Source organism: Buteo buteo, chromosome 1, assembly GCF_964188355.1.
Source record: "Buteo buteo chromosome 1, bButBut1.hap1.1, whole genome shotgun sequence".
Lineage (NCBI taxonomy): Eukaryota > Metazoa > Chordata > Aves > Accipitriformes > Accipitridae > Buteo > Buteo buteo.
The window spans coordinates 70,848,078-70,868,673 of NC_134171.1; the positions used below are offsets into that span (position 1 = coordinate 70,848,078).

The 20,596-nt window shown below is 38.2% G+C and overlaps 1 protein-coding gene across 10 annotated transcripts in view; it reads right to left on the reverse strand.

The window, feature by feature from the left end:
• The window catches only part of GAB1 (GRB2 associated binding protein 1), a 145,651-nt gene that overhangs the window by 48,185 nt on the left and 76,870 nt on the right, over window positions 1-20,596 (reverse strand). Inside the window, exon 1 of one of the 10 annotated variants that reach the window (XM_075035767.1) lies at window positions 6,142-6,474. The exons of the other annotated variants lie outside the window; for them this stretch is intronic. The gene's annotated coding sequence lies outside the window, so the exon portion shown is untranslated. Of the gene's footprint in view, window positions 1-6,141; window positions 6,475-20,596 lie in introns of those variants that run through there. 10 annotated transcript variants of the gene reach the window in all.

The window sequence follows — 20,596 nt, forward strand, 5'->3', positions numbered from 1 at the left end:
TCTTTGGTTTGCTAAGTATTATTACCCATAATCCTCATATCATTTAAATCTGATTTTCCTATTCTAGCACATTTACCACCTTTTTTTCTCTTGGGTAGCATCCAGTGAAAAAAAACCAAAAACAAAAACAAAAAAACCAACCCCAAAACTGTTGAGCACTGGCTAAGCCAAAGAGGGTATCACTTGCATCCCGCTCCGACAATACCGCTAATAAATCTTTCCCCCATGTATGACCAGTAGACCCAGGAATAAAATTACAAATCTTAGGCCTTCCTTCTCATCTCTCAAGTGTGCAGACATTTGTGCTTACGTTTTCATCTCCATACTCCACAGAGAGTACTTTAAAAGGACAGTATTTGGCATCCTCCTTTCCCAGAGGAGTCAGCTAAGACTTGGAAGAAAGAAGCAACTTATAGAGGGGCACAGGGAAGGATCCAAAAGAACACTTGATGTTTTACAAACACACAATGAAACATTTCCTTGCTCCAAAAGAACTTAGAAAGTAAGTATAAGACATGCAGAGCATGAACCAGAGAGATGGGGGGGGATGGGGACAACAGAAAGACAGCCCAAGGTCACTTCAGAATGTTCTCCTGGACCTTTTTTTAAGTCCTGAACCTACTGTTGACATCTTTTCACTTGTCTGATGGGATCAAGATTTAATTTTCTTTAAGCTTTTTTCTCCCATCTACTTAATCTATCCCTCTCCCTTTACATTTTTTCCAGCGCAAAGGTTAAACAATAGTGAAATTGCTACATGTCTTTGACAAACAACAGGAAGAAGGATCACAAACAGAAGTTGAGTATTTCTTCTCCTTTTTGCCTCCACATTTCTAGTGTCCAGGTATTCTGTTCATCAGAGGAGACAAACACACCTCTGGCACAGCTTCGCTGACTCATGCATTAGACCTGTACTCTTCATCACATTAGAGGCTCAAATGAAATAAAAATAAGTGTTCCTTCACACTATGCTTCTTTTTAAAACCCGTTTGTGGTAGGCATAGACCAGTGACAACTGTCACTGATGAGCTTCAACCCACAAGGCACGTATTTGGGAGGACTGCCGGGAAGTAGCCAAAAGAGGTCACATTATGTAACGATACTTCAAGTACAGAACTTTACTTTTTCCATTTGCTACTCTTCCAGCTTGCAGAACTAACTCCAACATGGTGAAATTTCAAAATTTCAGCTGACATTTTCCCTCAGAAATTAACACATATTTTTACATGGAAATAAATTAAGGGGTGTTTTTTAGAAAGCATTTTCTAGAAATCTTTTAAAAGTTTTTGATTTTTTTAAAAAATTTTTTTTTTAGAAAAAGGCCATATCACGAGCACCAGAACTGAAGAATATATAATTACTAGCTACTTCTGAAAACCACTGTCATAACACCTACTGGCAGCTGCCATCCTCTTCCCTAAAAATGATGCCCTTTCTTCTTCTTTGGGTGTTGGGTTTTTTTGAAACATAAGACAGAACAACTAAATTGAGCACAAAAAAGCATGTTTAGTATCTTAACTCTAACAGCAGAAACTGTATTTCCAAGACTTGACAATAGTCCAAACATTCTACTCTTAGTAGCATTAAATACTAAAAAGTGTAAACAGATCGTTGCAAAACAAACAAGTGTGATATGAGGAAAATACTGAATACATTACAACTTTCTTTAAATACTTAAGACTTGTTTTCCAGGAAGCACCATCTTTTCTCACTGAGCAAAATAAGGAAAAAACAGTCTCAGTGGAAGTTTCCACTCTCCTGGCCATCATCCTGATCATCTGTTCCGAATACACACAAGGCCAAAATTTCCTGTTTTCAAACTATTGTCACCATTTTCTAGTCTTGTGCTGTCGATTCTAACTTTAGCTTGTTAAATAAACAAAAGAAAACACTGAAAATACAGCAGAACAATACTTCCACAAAGATTTACTGTGAGGACTGTTTCATAACTGACATTTCAGCATGTAAGTTAGTCTCCCAGTGTTACAGCACTAATTAAAGCATCAAAAAAGGCGCAAAATACAATTCAGACAATGTAGCACTAACTGCTGCTTTGTTTTGTGAATCTAAAACTAACTGAATATTTTCATAGTCCTTTCCGTTTTGCATGGGGATTCTTCCTTTTTTTTTTTTAAAGCCTTATGCCTATTCCCAGTGTAATTGTGCAGCCAGGACTGTATCAAGTATTCACATTAAACTGATCCTTATTATGACTGGTAGCATCAGTCATTTCAATAAATACTTACTTTTTCTGTAGTATGTCAGAAATTTTCTAATGGCAAGCACAAATTTCTCTCCACCATACTCCTGCAATTATCATCACCTCTTCACCAACAGAGAACAGATTCAGAGAGGTATATAGAGCAATAAAGCAGATCTTCTGCAGAGCTAGGACCTGAGCCCTCACTTCACTGTCTCCAAGCTTGGACAAGTGACCACATCATCCGTCTGTCTTCCTACATCATCTTATCCACTTCTTGTGCCTGTAAGTATTCTGTTGTTTCTGAACACTTGCAAACTTACCTTTCCACTTATAGTTGTTCTCCTTCACGCCACCCACCCTGCGTGGCTAAGACATAACCCTCTAACAGTGTTGCCAGCAACATGTTCCCTATCACAGATATTAGCTTTGCCATCTCCTCTCACTGCTTTGTCAGCAATGAAAACATAATGCTTGTCATGGCATAAGGAGAAGTATATCTGTTGCAGGTCCCTTACCCACACATCTACCTGGTCTTTGCTTTGCTGCCCTGTTTCTCAGAACATTTCCAAAACTTGGTCTTTTCCTCTCTGATCACAAGCATGTTCTGATCATCTCCCTCTCTAGTCTTTCCCATATCCATCCTATTAAAAATAGCACTGCCAGGACAATCTCCCTTCTCTCTTTCTCATCACAACGTCTTCTGTTTTAAAGTTCTCCATTTTTTTTACTTGCTTTATTGCAGTTTTGAGCCTCTTTTCCTATTTTTAGGCTTTTTCTTCTTAGGAAAGTCAATGCACTTGCTTGAATCCCTCCCTTTTGCAAGTCACCTCCTATCGCTTCGCCCTACCACTGATACCAGATTTGGTTAATTTTTCCTTCCCTCCCGCATCTCACATCTTTCTTCAATTTCTGAAGGCTCCCCAAATCAATAAGCAAGGGCATGACATCTCCTTCCTTCAGATTCCTCTTAAAGATCAGCCTCTTCGATAGTACTTAAAATCACCCAACCAAATTACAATTTGGCTTTGCATCAGATGGATTTATTTAAAAAGTAATGGTTTTGTGTATTAGTCTGACAAAGGGGTTTTTGTTGGGTTTTTTGTTGTGTTTTTTTTGTTTTTGGGGGTTTTTGTTTGTTTGTTTTTTTAAAGTTGCTTCAGTCTTTTCATCAGCTCTTAATTAGAAGTCACTTCACCCCACAAGTCTTAATCTAAGAAAGCAAAACATTCAGGGTAGGTTCTGCCGCCCCATTTTTGGTTGTTTTTTTTTTAAAGTGTCTGAACATTACTTATCACAAGGATTACTGCAGTGCTGACAAGACCCCCTAAACAAGACAAGCCAGAAAAGACACCAGCCATGCTGTTTGACTCGGGTTCCACTATCATGAGCTCATGGGTGTATGTTGTGACAAGTTGCATAAGAGCAATGCACAGAAAAATAAAAAAGTTAGGATTTATAAAGACAATAAATCCAAAACCGAAAGGTCAAGCCTACACTCCATTGATATCAACAGCTGCTTTCCCACTAATGGCCGGCGATGAAAAATTCCACCATATATTTTTGTCTATTCACTTCTCGTTTCCTAGGAGGACAGTAATTTTGAAGTGGTGTTTGTAACAAGGTATGAAAAGTCCCTATTCTTCCAGATGACAAGCCCAGTGCTTTTTGTAATATTCTGTACAAGATTCACAGGGTTTTTTGTTTGGGTTTTTTTTTTTTCTTACTTGCCTTTGTACACATCTATCTTTATCATCTGTGAAAGGCTTATATACAAGGAAAAGCAAGACACTAGAACAATGTAAAAAGATGCAATTCCTGACACTGTTTTGGATATTTTAAAGGGCACTGCAGTTTCAACAAACATACAATACATGCTTCACTGCATGTTTGGATCACTCAGGCATGCTCATGCTGCATACAAAATAGAGATTTCTACAGATGACAGAGGCCAGGCATTCTGCACATCATCTCTTCAACAAAATACTCATAGGCTTAAATACAGTATTTTGTACTCCCCATAAAAGAAAGGGGATTTGAACTACAGAAGCAGCAGTTTCTCCAACTTCAATAGGGAATGATGAATTAAGGGGGATTTAGCAATGAATTAAGGAGGACGGTGCAAAGATACCCCATAATTTCTACAAATTGCCTCCCAACTAACTAGCCTGTCTTAATCTACTAGTTGTACACATAACGAAAGAAGCTCCTACACATCCATTAAGACACATGGAAAAGTCTCCAAAGGAAGTTCCAGACAATGTTTTAAATAATCCCTACAAATTAAATTTAGGATGTGTTGACACTCTATCCTTACCTGTTCCTTGTGAGACCAAGGCTGTATACTAGCTGACATTTTTGCAAATCAAGTATCTGCAGACCAAAGCAGGAGTCTCTCTTGTAAATGAGTCACCTACTATTACAGCAATGAAAGGACTGATATTTACTCAAGCCACTTCACTCAGGCACAGTAAAAGGAAAGCTAAAGGAAATCTATTGTTCTGTCAAGGTATTACAGGGAGAATCAACACAGTACTTTTTAAATACTGTGAGGCATTGCAAGGGATTCCTTATTCTAGGAAAGGGAAAGAATTAGGAAGGGCATGCTCAGTGTTTACATTTTAGGACCAAAATTATTAGCTTTTCCATTACAAATCATCAGATCTACAATGAGCATGAACCAAGTGTGCAGATATGGCAGGGAGAGCTGCTAAGAAAAGTAAAAGCTAAGGTAAAGTAAAAGTCAGCATTTTGTCCGATATATACATTCTCACTTTACATGACAGAATGTTTACCAGCTAGGCTCATCAGAGTTTTTTCTGAATAGACCTGACCTAAAGAACTCCAGAAAAAAAACTGATTTCAAAATAAACAAGCACAAAGTCAAAATTCTTTGCAAGACATTATGATATACAAACTGCTTTTACTATGCTAATTAAACTGAGTTTCTATTAGAACAAAAATACTGTTTTCCCAACACTGCAAACAATATACTTTTAGATTCAAATAACTCACTGGTAGTAACAAAATGGTTAAGAAACTTAAGAACCAGCTATGTCACATACCAATAGCAAATTTAACTACATACCAGCATACTTGAAAATTAAGATGCTTTGGTATAATTATTTTGATTAGCTTATAAAATGCTCCTCTCACTCTCATCAACTCACAAAGTTTTCTACTGTTTCCTGGAGTGTGACAGTACCCTCGTGTCATATATTATTAGGATCAACAGCTTTGTAGAATTTAACCACCACAACCAATTCATTTATCTTTTCTCTCCCCACCCCAGAGCAACCTTCTGAATCAAGATTTATTCTGAAACCAAACCCTTCGAACAGCATTGCCGCAATTGCTCACCACAAAAGGCTGCGCTGCCCCGCCAGAGGAACCTTAGCACCAGGACCAAGCCCTGATCAGCCAGCGTCTGCTCACGGCAACTCACTGCAAGGCAACCTGTTGACAAAACTGAAGTACTCGCACTAGTGTTTTAACAGCCAAGAAATTACAGATGGTTCTTGGATAACAATACAAATATTAAGATAAATCAAGTGTTTTAGAGGGCTGTATTAACACACCTACGCATGCCCACGTGTGCCTGTAACATACTGAAGCGATACATCACAGAGCTTCTACTTGCATTTTGTGGCATAAATATTTTTTTCTTTTTTTTCTTTTTTTTTTTTTTTTTTTTGAGTTAGCGATACAAGTGAACAAACAAGTAGAGTTTTAGGCTCAGGCTTCAGAAACAAAATTTACCGAATCAACTCGTAAATCAAAACAAAAGCTACACCTCTTTTTGAATAAAAAACATTTTTCAAGCAAAAAGATAACATCCTTTAAGGAAGCCCCTGTTTACTTACTCCAGTTCATTCTCCATATACCTAAATTACAAAGCAGAACAGTAAACAACATCAAGAACAGGTTTTTTTCTAGTTTACCTCTTCAAGTCTTCAGAAAATTTAAGCAATGTCCTGGCCATTTCTGTAGTTGTGTCTACCCCAAAATAAGCAAAGCTTTCTTTTTCCTGCCAGCTTCCCACCTCACTCTACACCACCCTATCCTCATAACCTTTGACCAACAGGAAGCAGACACAATGGACTGAAAATAACAGCAATTGTAAGATTTCAAATGATTTAATACGTGAGGGGTGGGCTTAAGATTTGAAAAACTTCCCTTGTTTTGGTTTTTCAACAGTTGCTTAAAACACATTATCTACATAGACAACATTTGTTAGAGATCCTAGGTTGAACAAGGCTAAAATCTGTGAAACACACTATTAAGAGCACAGAGGTACAAGTTCTTGCTTATGTTGAGATTCTGCATTTAAGTCATAGTCATTAGGCTATTATGTACAATGAACTTGATCTTCCAACAGTGTAAACAATAGCAGAAGTTCCTTACACCACTATGTCTTTTTTTTTTTTCCCCCCAAATATTTTTATTTATCTATCTGAGTTTTTAGATCAGTACTAGGAATAACTATATGTCCCATAGAGTAACACGACACTCTGGTAAGAAACGTAACCAGCAGTCCATTTAAACTCTGCAGTTAAAGCTACAAAAAAAAAATGTTGTGATAAAGTCACAGAACAATTTGCTAATATGAGAAGGACCTTTGCTAATTCTAAGTAGCTGACATGTACTTTGTGGTGTAGAAGGAAAGATCTTTATCTTCTCCTCACGTAAAAGCCCAAGCAATGACCCCATAGATATCTTCATTACCAGTAAAAAATTCATGTGCTTTAAATTGTACTAACATCTTGGCACGAAGACTTCAGGGTTACAGATTCCAAAGTCCAGACAGGCAATTAAAGCATTTCTTTTTATTAGTTTTAATGTTTTTTGTCTTGCACCCCAAGTACCAGCTGATTATTATTTTGCAAACCCACAATCACATCCTGTCTCTGCCATCCCTCCCCAAAGCCCTCAGTTTCCTCCTTCGCGGTTACACCACAACACATATGGGTCACAATGGTAAGAGCAGAATGAACTAACTCAAGAGAGGGACTCACCTCTTGTATAAGAGCTATACTGTGTTTTCTGGAGAAGGGAATGGGGGGGGGGATAAAGAGTCAGTGTTATTTTAACACAGACTCCTTGTCCTGAACACAAGATGACTAAATCAAAGGTTCTTCAGCAATCACAAAAGCTGGTAACGTCTTCTGCCTTGTAAACGCTAAGCGGAATTTCAGGCTAGGATTATTACAGTGGAATGGTTACAAGCATGCTGAAATGCAAGATCATAATAATGTTCCAACATAATTTTGAGTGCATTTGCTACCCCATGCACACAGTATATCAAGCATTCACTGTACCTCTATTGCACATAGGTGCTGCTTGGTTTTAGAGGCATTTTAGTAACGGAATTACACTAGAACTATCCTTTGCTTGGCAGGGGAAGCTCAGGCAGTGCACCTCTGCGGGATAAGACTGGATCTAGCTTGTCAATGCAGTATTTCATTAACGTCTCCAAGTGCTCAAAATAACTACAGAGAAGCCCCTCATGATACATTTCAGCAGAGTATCCACAACAACTTCCAAATATAAGATGTCCACATTGCCCACGAGCAAGCTTTTGAGCATAGCAGAAGCCACCACTGACACATTGTAATAGTAGCTTGAAGCACAAATGGTGCAACACAGAGCGTAAACACAAGGCTCTCTGCAAGCCTGCAGTTTAACAGTCCCTTGAAACCACTTTGTCTGCTAATAGGATCCTCCTCTTCCCTTCCCCCATTTTAAGACACAACCTGATGCCATCACACCAAGGAATAACAGAGAAAGGATATCCTGCCTAGATTTTCCATTATACAGATCAAATCATCAATCCAAAGAGGTCTTTGCTTACACATGGGATAAAAAGAAGATGCTTCCAACTGATAAACCCTGAGAGGAAGCAAGGTTGGCTCCATGACTATTTTTAAGTAGTTAGCATTCACACAATGGCCTACAATTAATGGCCAACCCCCAGGGTCCAGGAAACTTTCATTAAAAAAAAAAAAAAATTAAAGAGTTAGCATGGGGGGGGGGGGGGGCAGAAAATAAAATAACTAGAATGTGGCAGATGTAATAATGCTTCTTCCCAGACTCACCTTGGATTAAGTTTGTATGCTTAGTTTCAGTGAAAAGATAGGAAGCTTTATGTTGTTTTCTCTAAAAATGAGGCATTTCCTTCAACAATTGCTGGGAGAAATCGTACTTCACAGCTCCTCATTTTGACTAAAACTCTTTTGCTCTAAGTATCATATGACAGAAAGTAAGTAAACACAAAAAATAAGAATATCTTTATATAGCTGTATCATGAAAGAAAGAACTTGTTTCTCAGCCCTAATTTCCAAGGCCAGCTACCACAGCTGTGCTGCAGCTCCCAGCTGAACAGCTCCCTACATCTCATCACCTAACAGACAAAGGGCATTTAGTTTACCAAATGGCCAGTGTTCCACATTTAGCTCAGTTAAAAGCATCCCACATCTAAGGCTTCATCTAAGCATGATAAGAGAAGTCATACTTTGTGAATCTGGACAGATGATGAATACAAACTTCTTTGGTATCATCTGAGGATAAATAATTTAAATGGCATCATTTCAACATTAAATGCACTGAAAATGCAATTCTCATGCAGGCATTTCTTTGGAAAAGAAGAAGACGAGGTAAAAGGCCCTTTAAGATCACCTTTGTAATCTAGGAAATGCCCAGAAACTTGAGACATTTTAAATACCACCATTCATCTCCACCTTTTAGTGTTAAGAAGGATTTCTTCTTATAAGCATTTATCTTTTTGGAGGTGGTTATTGTTGTTCTTTTCAATAACAGTATCCTTCTGATGAGTCACTAAGAGAATCATGGAAAATAAAAATTGCCTAGAATTTCTGATCTCATCACAAACTATTCCCCTCCTCCTCTGTGCACTAGATAAAAAGTGAACAATTAGTCTGCTGTTTGCTCAGTACAGTGAGATTGTTCATTTCTTCATTTGTATCGGATCACATCATGGAATAGAGAAAAATGTTAGAAATAGATCAAACAACAACAACAAAAAATCTATCATTAAACCAACAACACTGCTACAAGAACTTAAACCCCATCAGATTTTCATAGTTTATTTTGTAGTTTTGAGCAGATTCAAATGTTACAGTCCCTTTACCTTATCTGGCTTGCAAAGTACTTCACATTTTTAAGCTTTGCTCTTTGACATGAAAAGCAAGCGCTACATTATCCAACTGCTTTTTATACCTTTTTGTGAGTTTCATAACTAGTTTCACTTACTATAAAAATGTTTAATTTTTAACTTACAGGCAGCAAAGGAACTCTAAAACTAGATGCCTTGTTACTTTAGATGTATAGAAAGCCAATAAATAAATGGCATCTACTTTGTTTACTGACTGGAAGCTCTTACTACTGCCAGCACTTCAGGAACAATGTAACTGGAAAGGGGAAAACATGTTTTTCTACATTTTGTTTGTCATCTAACAGAATTATAAGGTACACATGTACCAGTTTGAAAATATTTTTAATAGCTAGTAACCTCAAATGGACAAAACAACCTACCTCAGCAGGTACTTTGTCTGAACTCGTAACTTAACCCTTTTCATTCTGGAGCTGTTTAGGAGTAATGATGACTGCCAGATTTGCTATAATACTGATTATTTTTCAATATCTGTATCATAATGACACTGAAAAAGGTATTCTATTTCTAAAGATGACCATTTTTTAATCTTTAAAATGGGAAGAGCTTTGGGGCAACAACAAGAGGCATGAAATCAGAAACAAGATTTAATATCTTGTACAAAATTTTCCAACTCTTAAAAGTATATATCGCAACACCATTTATATGAATTCAGTAAGACACACAACTGATTTAATTTGATTTTTAAATACAGATATATATATATGAAAAAAAAGATATGCCACTATATCAACATATCAAACTTCAAGCAAGGAAAGGAAGCTTCTCAATTTCCTCACCATTTACAGTGGCATCCAAAGTCTTTCCTCCCCTAGGGAATTCTGGTGCCACCTGTATTAGGTTGTGTGACAAGGATCCACTTGTCTGTGGGGTGCAGCAAGATGAGAGGGATGATGCTAGCCAGGCCAGGTGCCACTCACCATGTCCTCTGCGCACGCCTCCCTCCTGCTCACCAGCACTGCCAGCGGTCCTGACTCAAGAGAGGCCACGGCATTCTGTTTCAAATAGGTAAGATTTGGCAGAGGAGCACACTTTTACATCCAACATCAAGTCTCACACAGGTTTCCTAAGCTGTCGTTTACCCTCTATGCTAAACAGATGCAAGGCATATATTGAGGTCTCCAGGTGGATGGCTTCCCTACTTCCACAGCCAATCATCTACCCTCCCTCCCAGACCTGAAAGGCTAACAAAAATACAGAAAAAAAAATGAAATGGCTCCTCTAAGCAATACTCAGCTGACCTTCACATTGGAACATATTGGTTTTCCCTCTGCTGCAAGCTTCTTCCTTCTAGAAAGCTGCAGAGCTGAAGCTGCTTATTCACAACATGAATCATGACAGAAAAACTGGTAAGACCAACAACAACAATGTCAAACCATTATTTTAGAAACCGCTGATGTAGCATAATTTTATCTTCACTGTTACTGTCAACTGCAAAGACAAGACCTACTAACATTATTTGTACTGCTGTAGTCAGCTCCCTATCAGGCAGGTGTCACTTCACTGAAGCTACTACATGATTTGAGAGCACTCGTTTTTCTTGATAGGCAGTGAGGCCAACGACTGAGTGATATGGAAACAAATACATTCTCACTTTTGATAACAGGCTGACATGCCAGAGTGGCAGGAATGTCCATTCTTACTCTCCATTATAAAAATTTTCACAGAAAATAAGACAAATTTCAGCAGATTGGGCAAGTCAACTCAGATTTTACTAAAGCGAAATTATATCACTGCGTAGTGAAGATCAGAAGATTTTGAGGATGGGATGATAAAGCAAGAGTGTTTAAATTTTATTATCACTTCATTTTGGTTCAAAAATGTGCATTGCTTTTTTTCCCCCCCCCAGAAATTATAAACTTTAAAACATGAGGCCCCATGACATGTTGAGAGTCTAAATACTGCTAGGACCATTCAACATCAGCTACTGATGGACACCATCCAAACTGTTTCAATCCAGAGGAAAATTATTTTGGTGATCAAAGTCACTGAATCAAAGTAACAATAAAGAGCACATATACCAAAGTCTTGGCACCTTAACCAAAGTATGCTGATCAATCAATTTGTTAGTCACTTTGTGACTAATAAATAAGCATAAGCAGTATTAATTGTGTGCTCTCCACCTCTCAGAACTCTGCTCAAGTACTGCAATAAAAGCAGAGACTAACAGTTTAATAGTTCACTATACTATGAACTCCCTCCCCACAGCAGCAGGGATAGATGATTTTCTGCAATAACGTGTGCTTGAACTAGACATACAAATTAAACACCTTCTGCCTGAGCAAGGTGATGACAGCATGTGATGCTGGTTGGAGGCAAAGCTATAGCTGAACTTCTCTGAGCATTTAAAAAGAGGTATCACATCGTACCAATAGAATTGATAAAATTCCTACAGAATGTCAGAAAAGTTTCAGTGATTTTATTAGACACAACAGAAATAAGCTGACAGGGTAGAGAAGCATATACAAATGACTGTTTTCTCTTTGATTCACAATATTTAGATTGTTATTTCCAGCCCAGGTTAAACAAATTGGTGTTATGATACTATTGTTAGGCTAGATGTATAAACACGCTCATGCACTTTTGGAAGCAGGCCAGGCAGCTCAACAAACAGATTACAAAAGAAACAGCAAAGAGGTAGAACACGAGCTGCTGCTCGGGTTCACCCACCGAGCTGTTATGGAAAGGGAGCAGAGGGTGGGAAGGAAGAAAACAGCGCAGAACAACAGTGGAGCAAAATATGTTGTGAACATGCTATTTTAAGAGGTGTAGAAGGTTTCTTAAAAAAAAAAAAAAAGCTCAAGAGTTTGCTCATACTCAGCAAAATAACTCCTGAACATGTCATACAGAGACAGATACATCAGGCAGTTTCAATCAGCATGCTTAACTCAAGGCAAAAGAAACAAAGAAACACTGGATATAGGTTTCCTACAGTGAAAGGAAAATTAGTGCTCAAAGCACAAATCACCATCAGCAAAATTTTACTCGGGAGAGAAAACTATTTGTTTTCTTTATGAACAAAGAATAAGGACAAACTATACTTTCTGGGTAATCCAGATCTCCCACATAGTCTCTAATGAGAAGGGCTCAGCCTTACTGCCCCTCTCTTTTGCAACAGCTCAGGTACTTGACCCCAGTTCTTCATTCTAACCAACATTCCTTTAAAAACTGACAATAAAAAAAAAAGATTCCCCCCCCCCCCCTTTCAATCAAAGGAGAGGTGTTTTGAGACAGGTTATTTACAGTTGTTTACCAGGGCACTCAGTTTACAGACACAAAGTTGAAAGAAAGTATATATGAACCAGCAGAGATTATGAATTTTTCAGATATTACAACCAGCCTATGTAAACAGAAAGAGCATTACAACTTTTAAATAACAAAGGCAGAGTAACAAATACAATCATGGATTAGTCTCCCTAGCTGACACTCTGTCTTGGTGAACCTGAAGTCACGTATCTGTTCCAACAGCCAACAGGGCTGAGATATCATCCCTGCGAGCTCATTTTCTAAGTGGACCTAACATGCAGAAGGAAGAAAACCACATGAAGAAGTAAAGCCAGTAACTCATTCCCTTTGAAAAGGGCCTTGTGATATTTCTCGTTTATGATTTGCTTTCCTCCGTTCACAGCAGATGCTCTGGAAAGAATAAGCTGGGTTACAGTCATACCAACAAAGGAGGCTTCTATTTTCATAATCAAAACACTTGCCTCGTTTCACTGGAAATACTCCATAATTTTAAATTCTATTCAGAGAAACAGGTCTTTTGCTGGCAAAATACAGCTGCGTACCAAGGCATTGCTTTCCCCATAAAGTAAAAAATAACTCCAAAGTAGTGCCATTAACTGAGTACCGTCAAACATCTCCAGCAACATGAGGACTTGACCAAGGTCTCTGAATAAGAGATCTTGAGATACTTCATCTCAGCCAGCACACTTAGAGAGCAAGTTAAAGTTGAAACGGAAAACACCTCCATACCTATACATAACAGATATTGTAATAGTCAAGTAATTCACTTCAGTCTACTATACAGAAAGATATACTTAACTACACAAAAATAATGTTTTGTGAATAGTTTAATAAGGGAAAAAATGCAATAAACAAATTTGTAATGCTTGCCAGTTCACTTGTTTTCTTAAGCGTTTAGTATTTGATGAATCTCAGTCTTATTGGCCTGCCTCTTAGTTGCGTAACACTGATATCCAATACAACCTTGAATTTTAAAATCTATCACACAAGATGTCTCCTATCATCAAGTTATGCCATTTTTACTAAACTAGGAAAACGAAACCTGAAAACTTGGTGTGTACTTGCTCTGCTGATCACATTTCACAGAATATTGTTGTCTATAACATGTTAATAACTTGTGCAAGTTTGTATTTTTGTTTTTTGTCAAATACACATGAAAACATTCTCCTCACAGTATGTGTATTTCCCCACTTCATCACATGCTGGAACAGGTAGTTGTTGCAGGTTTGGGGTTAATTTTTTTGTTGTTGTTTGGTTGATATTTTTGACACAAGATCCTAAATAGCTCTTAAAAAAAGATCGCTTCCTTGCAGAACTTCTGAATAAATAGATCACATTTGACAACAGAGTTCAGAACATACTACATTGCTGGGGTTCCCTTGCCAAAACAATAAATTATCTGTGCTTTTGTCTCACCGGATGTGCATATGTGCTTATTAATGTCATATAGTACTTTCTCCAAGCAACAGAAATGGACTAACTGCTCACAACACTTAAGTTAGAAGTGTTTATTCTGTTTATGTCCCCGTCCCACAACAGATTAACTGGGCTATTCTTTAATACAGAAAAATCTGACTATACAGCAACAGTAGTTAGTGCCAGTCCCAGAGTAGTTGTCTTGACCTTCCAAAATTCTGTTCTAGTAACCCTTGCATTATAAATACTGTAACACTGGAGTCCCAGAATTAGAAACATTTTTTTTTCATTTTAGCTTGCTAACGAAAATAAAGCTCAAGTATATGACTAGTCAAGTATACTACTTCTCATTTGAAATCCAATGGTTTTCAATGAGTTCCTTAAAACAAGTAGCATACGACCAAGTCAGATAAGATTTCTGTATACCATCAGTTCTAGTATGAGCATGTGCTGCCTGCCACACTATTTGTAAACAGGACAGACAAGAGGATAAGGAGTGTCCCCTAGACTACACCTCATCCTAGGTCAAGACAAAGCCAACCTTCAGAAAAAAAAAACCAGTTACTTTATAAAAACAAAACTGTGATATGCACTGTGATATTCCCCTTTGCGGTAGGGACGTAGCAAGTTACACAAAGCAGAAACATATCCTTTTAACACTAACACTACAGAATTTCACAAAGAACAGCAAAGTATGATAAAACTAAGCTAGCACAAGTCTGACACTGACTTTAAAATAAAATGACACCATCATCCAGAATCTTACTTCTAAACACAGAAAGATGGAACATCCTTCATCAGCCTCCAGCTGCTACGACTTTTATCCAGGAGAAAAATCCAGCAAGATCTCCATTTCAGCATCACTCCAAGGAGAGCACTACACTTATTTAGCATCAGTTCCCAACAGCAATACAACTGAAAGCTCTGCAATCTGGTAGACTCAATGAAGGTTTTAATCATCTAATGAGATTACCTCATCCATGTGTGGTTTCACAATGCAGTCTCAATGGTAGCCCATTATGCCAGTCCCCTGACAAGCAGTATCAATCATGCTAATCGGCTTACTCTGCTATCACTCCTACAGCTAGATGACTGCCACGCACAGAAACCAAAACTGTGAAGAGTTTCTACAGCACAGGATAAAAAGAAATTGTGAACTAAGACTGCCATGACAGTAAAGAAAACACTGCTAGCTCCAATCCTAAAACTAACGTCACTTCTATCCAACAGGTTATGAGCCACGTTCCATTTTTAAATTTTATTTACATTCTATGCTCAATCACAGCAGAGTACAAGAGCTCCCTTATGGAGAACATGAAGTTTACATTTAACAATTTACATGTTTACAGTTAATAAATTTCACACTGGAAAATCATAAAGCTTCATAGAACATCAGTAGCTGCCTTTTCTGAAACACAAGCTTCCCCAGTTATCATCAAATGGAGCTCACAAAGCACAGCACACTGGCTGTTCTACTGTTACCAATATAAAAATGTTATAGTAGTTAATGCTGTTCATTTTGGTAAATGAAGCAAGAAGCATCCAACCTCAAAGTAACATAATGCATGTACAAATAAAACTGGTTCTATTTGACAGATGACGCTAATGAGAAAATCTAAATATTAGAACTAAACTTAGTCTATATTTTGTTCTTTGGTTGCAAGGGAAAAACCAGCCCTGAGTTCTGATGTCTCCCTGGGGAGACAGGGCATAGGGATCCTGTTGTTGTACACACAGTTAAAGCAAGCTAGCCGCACTACACAGCTCGAAAGACAAACAAAACAGGCCCCTCTAGCATCAGCATCTTATACAAGTGAGATTAAGCAGCTTGCCCAAAGGAGGACAAAAATCACAGGCAAAAATCTAAGACATACCTGTTAAATTAGCACTTCCTTATCACACTGCCTTTAACTTGAAAATATTAGTGCTACCAGAATTTCAATGCATCTTCATTCAATGCAAGAAAAAAACCCCACACAAGTATAAGCACAGATATTAATATATAGTTAACAATGATTTTTTATTTTAAAGGCTACAGATAGCTAGACTTGACTGGGGACTCTAAAACAGGTCTCCCTAACCCAAAACATCTTCTCTAGTGTATCCTTTTACCATTAGCTCCTTTCAATAACATGATAGAAAGGGAAGGAAAGGAAAGGGAAGGGAAGGGAAGGGAAATCAAATAAAGGAGACTAGATGAGTACATAAGGCTGTAATCTTCTCATATTTAGGTTGGAAATATACAGAACCACTTAAAACTTGACACAACCTGTAAAAAGCAAGAATGTCAAAATAAAAAACCCAACCAAAAAGACAGAAAAACAAAAAACAAACATACAACTAATATGAAGCACCTTTAAGCCTTTACAACCCTTTACAACCCTGTTGCTGGTTATCAGCCCATTTTGTTGGACCGAGTATCCCCAAACTCTTCTGAAAGCATCTCACTCCACTTCCAGGTTACTCATTTAAAATGGGAATGTAAAAAGGGAAAACCAGCACCGCAGTCTCGGGGGCGGGGGGAAGTCTTTTGATCTTGTTATCGAAAATTAACTGCCTTGTAAGCCACTGACTCAGTTGGACCAACTGAAGCCAGGATCTGACTTGGGACTCTTGCCTTGCTGAGTAATCCTTTTTTTAGAGAGCAGTTACCAAAAGGTAACCTTGTGGCATTTGACATTCCAGATAAAACACATCATATTTTAAAAAGCATCTACATTTTCTCCTCTGTTTTTCCACAAGCATACTCATTCCAAGCAGTTCAGTAACTTCACATTTTTATAGGATATCTTCTCTGCACATCCCAACTGAAGACAAATGGCTCTCCATTTCAAATAAGGAAATAGACTTAAAATTAACTTACACCTGCTACCCAAATGCATACTAACCCTCCAGAATAGTGTAAAACTGGGTCATGCCAATTCTCTTGCCCAGCCTCGATTACTTTTATACTGAGTTAACACTTTTGATGTCTCAAACTTCCAAACAAATGAAGGACAAGACTATGATCAAAAGCAGTCAGCATGGATTTATGAAAGAAAAATCATGTCTGATCAACCTGACAAAATGACTAGCTTCAGGGATTACGGGTGAGCAGTGAATTTTAATTACCTTGACTTCAGGCAGGCTTTCAGCACTGTCTCCCATGACACCCCCATAGACAAACCCAGTGAAATATGGGCTAGGTAAGTAGACAGAAAGGTGGACTGAAGAGTGGCTGAACTTCCAGGCTCAGAAGCTTGTGATCAGCAGCACCAAGCCCAGGTGCAGTTCAGTTACTGGTGGCCTACCGCAGGCACCAATACTGGAGCCAATACTGTTGAGTACCTTCACTAATGACAGGTCAGAGTGCACCCTCAGCAAGCTTGCAGATGATACAAAACCGAGAGGAGCAACTGATACACCAGATGCCTGTGCTGGCACTCAGAAGGACCTCAACAGGCTGGAAAAATGGGCCAAGGAGAACTTCACGAAGTTCAACAAAGGGAAATACAAAGTCCTGCACCTGGGAGGAGTAACACCAGACACCAGTGCAGGCTGGGGGACAGCCAGCTGGACAGCAGCTTTGTAGGGAAGGCCACGGTAGACAAGCTGACCATAAGCCAGCAATGTGCCCTCATGGCCAAGGCGGCCAACAGCTTTCTGGGCTAAATTAGGCAGAGCATTGCCAGCACATCAAGAGAGGCGATCCTTCCTCTCTACTCAGTCTGGGAAGACGCATCTGGAGCTCTGGCTCCAGTTCTGGGCTCTGCAAGAGAGACACGGACATGCTGGAAAAGGTCCAGGGAAAGGCTGGAGAGATAATTAGAGGGCTAGAGCATCTTTCATATGAGGAGAGGCTGAAAGAGCTGGGACTGTTTAGCCTACAGAAGAAAAGGATCTTATCCATACATACAAACACCTGGTGAGCAGAAGTAAAGACAATGGAGTCTGACTCTTCTCAGTTGTGCCCAGTAAGAGGACAAGAGGAAATGGGCACAAACTGAAATACAAGAAATTTCATTTAAACATAAGAAAAGCCTTTTTATTGTGATGATGACTGAACACTGGAGCAGGTTACCCGGAGAGGTCTCCATCCTTGGAGGTGCTCAAAACTCAACTGGACATGGTCTTGAGCAACTTGCTGTTGCTCTGAGCAAAGGAGTTGGAGTACACCTCCAGAGGTTCCTTCCAGTCTCAGCAATTCTGTGAATATATAAATAATCAAGCAACTGTCAAACATGTTGACTGTTTTTAAGTTTTATTTTTACAACAAATGCGCAAGCCAAAGGACAGTTTGCATAAGCAAAGACCTTCAAATCCTTTCCCATTTGAAACACCATCTACTGAGCACGGCCTTTCTAGAAACAATAAAATCACTTACTGTTTATGAAGCAATTTTGAATCATCTGTGAGACACCCCAAACAGGGAATACAACCAAAACAGCCAGACAAGCTACTACACAACCTGATCTCTCTCCATTTAGAGGTTAAACTGTTAATACAGTTTAAAAAAAAATGCAAAAAATCAAAAGTCTAGATACAAATCAGCATTGCTCCTTCCACTATTCCATCAAAATAACTGCACTGATAAAAAGGAGACAAGACAGAGGAGAGGAGGGAAAATGCATTTGACTTAGCTTCAAAAAGGAGTAGGAAAAAATTAATAAAGTTTTACTCCGTCTGAAGTATCAAATATTGACATTAAAAGCAGCATTACTGTTCTGCCACTAGCATAGCAGTAAATCTACCTAGAAAGAGCAACATAGTCTCTGTAAACATAGAACACTGGCAATGCACAAGTGTCTATTTTCAAACTTCTGCACCTTTAATAGACCTAAACATTTAATTCTGTTCCACCCAGCAACTTAATATTGTTTCCAAATTTGAACAATATTCCAAAAGTCTGCTAACAGCCTTCTGAAACCAAGATGTTCCTTCCCACCCCCCATAAAAAATTCCTGTTGAAAAATACTGAAATGCCTCTCAGGGTCTCTCAGCCTTGCTACTGAAAGAATTTAACAGTGGGGAAAGAACAGGGAAGGACATCTTCCTTAAACAAACCAATAATTATCTCATTTTCACTCCTTTTCTCACACACAGTCAGCTTACGACAGATATCCAGGACAAAAAGTCATTAGCACAACCAGTTAAAACATGATTTAACTAAGACAATACTATAATGGGAGATGTTAGGCAACCTAAAACTTTGAAATTCATTGGTTGGTCTATCTGTAATAAGATTCCTGATGTTATGTTGGTTTCCATAGGAATCCAAAATGCTAATTAAATGAAAAGTCAAAAAAGTATGAGTTGCACTCTCAGTGTGGAAAAAAAACACCAAAAAGATCAACTTCATATGAAGTTTGTTTTACCATGCATCCCAAGTTTGCTTAATGCCTCTGTTTCATGTTCTAGAAAATTGTCATTTAGATTAAAGTAATTCTAAACCCAGGTAGGAGAGTCACATAAAGCCTCGGGAAGCTGCATTAGGATGCAAGAATTCATTTCTAATAGTAGAGTGCAGACTTTATTGGGTTTCTGTCACTCATTTATCAGTGCTACCATTATTTTCCCACAATCATTTTTGTTATTTACAGCAGAAAGGCACGCACTCTCAAACAAGCACACTGTATTGCTGACTAAATCCAGTAGGAGCATGATACAGATACCCAAGTACTTGTTCACAATGGTGAAACATCAGTGAATCACCAAGAGTGCTCAGAGAATAAAAAAAGGAAAAGAAAAATATGTTGCCCTGGGAAAAAAAAAATTAAAAAGTTATTGAACATATCAATTATTCACCTTTCTGCTAATTTTTCTTGAGGATTTGGAATGGGGGGGAGGGATGGAGGAAGAGCAGTAGGTGAGAATTCACTTGTGCAGGTGACTATCATTCAGAACAGACTAGGACTAAACTAAGAAATAGTTTCTATCAAAAAAGATGACTAAGTAACAGATGCATGCAATTCCTAAATTTGCTTATTTTTACTGATCTAGTTCCTAAAATACTTCTCCTAGTGCAAGGTATTCTATAAGCACACTAAAATTACACATAAGCAACTAGTGAAAGGAAAAGAGTGAAAGACAGGAAGAAACTGATTTGCAGCACAGGACAAGCAGGGAATAGGAATTTGTGAGCTGAAGTTTTAAAAATAGTTAAAAAGAGTTTTCCAATTACTGCCATATATCAAGAAATTATTATCTCAAGCTTAGTATCTAAGACCAAAATAATGATTGATGTCCAACAAGTCATTTTGGGTCATAAAAACATGCTATTTCTGACACATTTCTTGTTGGTCAGAACCTACAGATTGCTCCACACTTCTAACCAAGGCACTGCAATAGGCACAAATGTTGAAAGAAGGTTTTAAGAAATATCTTCCCACCTGACAGTAATTTCTTTCTGACTCCATTATGATGAAGCAGAGTGTGAAGCTGTACTGGAACTTACACCCACAGAAAACTTTAAAGATGAGAAAATGCTTCTGGAGATGGACATTTGACCACATTACGTACGGGATTGGGGTTGTTTGGGTGTTTTTGTAATTTTGCATATTTAAAAG